A 1,772-nucleotide genomic window follows, 5' to 3' on the forward strand; every position below is an offset into this window, starting at 1 on the left:
CCGGAGTGACCAACGTCAGGACTAGCCGTAAACGTAAGTTATCCTGCCGTCTTCAAAGTGCATCTGAAGGTTAGCGGCGACGCATATTTATTTAATTTTGAGGAAAACCAGACTCGAGCGCCAATATATAAATACTGTTCAGGATTCTACTGAAAAATACCTTTCCGATGGTATACTTGAGTGACTCCAGGGCGAGGAGTCACTCAAGTAAACAATTACCAATAATTTGCATGAAATCACAAGTTTGACAGATTTAAAATTATATTTGTTCAGGAATGAGAGTACATAACTTACTCAAATGACAGTATCAAATGTGTACATGGTTACCTCATCTATAGTAAATTTATCAATAACTAACTTAAGACTAACATAAAATAGTATTATTCTAAACTAGTTGTTAAAATCACATATACTTCATATCACAGTCTCAAGATACATTGTCAGCCAAGTCAAAAGCAACAACAACTCAATACTCCTCAGAAACTGAAAGAAAAGAAAGCAATTACTGAGAACGGGAAAACGAATTAAAAATTGAGAATTATTAAGTGATGTCATGCAACTTACACTGTGTATCTTGCGTGCATTCAAATTGCAGAAACGTCGATCCCTCTCCTCCATGAATCCCCAAAACAGGAATATCGGTGGAAGAAACGCGGATTCAACGTCGATTTGTGACGTGGATTCAACGTCGATTATCCATGTGCTATCGACGTGGATTTGACGCCTTTTTCAACTAAATTTCAAAGTGGTAATCACGTTGATTCGACGTTACTGCCTGTCGCCCTAGAGAAAAAACTAGCTGAGCTGAGACTGAGTATGGCTGAGTGAACCCGACGTGGAGCTGCACAATCCTACCTGGAGCTGAAAAATCTAGAATAGTGCTGATCGAACCTAAGAATTGCCCGACGTGGGGACCGACTGAGCCATTCTTTACCTGACGGAATCTTTGAAAGACTCTCAGTTAGGGTCAGTTAAAATCCGCTCATCCGATTTTTCGTCGGCACTACCGCCTCAGTTTTGTTCAGCTTGAAGTGTTGCCGAGCTTGACTGAGCTAACTGATTTAGGAAGCCACTCTTAGCTGACATTTTCAGTTACATTGACTCAGCTAACGGAGGCTTCTCCTCAGCTCTACAACTGACTGAGATAAACCTGACTTCACCCGACAATTTCATAGCCACAATACCTGATCCTAATCAGCCAAAATCGGCATCGAAAAATTCCTGGATCGTGACCTGATGTGAACTGAGTTATGGTCAGTTTGTTTGCCCTACCTAGCTCAGGTTTGATCAGCGTTTTAGGCTTACTGACAGAATACTGACTCTATCTGATCTTCTCTTTTCTGTGTATGCAGAGCTGGACTTAGAAATTTTGAACAAAAACGACCTCTGACTAGAGTGCCACACTAAGGTTACTTCCATTCAGTGAATTCAGTTACACTCAGTAAACCTCAGTCATCGGTTCGATCGCGTCGGAAAGAGACTCTCCCCGATGCTTCCAGTAGACAGGCCGAGGCATAGTGTAGTGGTCTACGGTACCGCCTCATAATCCAAAGGTCCATGGTTCTAATACCGGTCGTTCTTTTATCTTAAATCAGCAAAAATCAGTTTTACTCAGCTGTTTGTCACCTTCTCTGGTTTAGGATATTGCAGTTAAGTTCAGCTTTCGTGGGCTCCACTTCAGCTAGGGTCGGATACAATGCAGTTAAGCACTGGTCGAGGCGGAACAGTTTCAGCTAACTTCAGCCACAACGTGATCTCTTTTCATCAGCTTA

The sequence above is a fragment of the Frankliniella occidentalis genome, unplaced genomic scaffold (genome assembly GCF_000697945.3).
Source record: "Frankliniella occidentalis isolate FOCC.00 unplaced genomic scaffold, Focc_3.1 Scaffold70, whole genome shotgun sequence".
Taxonomy (NCBI): Eukaryota; Metazoa; Arthropoda; class Insecta; order Thysanoptera; family Thripidae; genus Frankliniella; species Frankliniella occidentalis.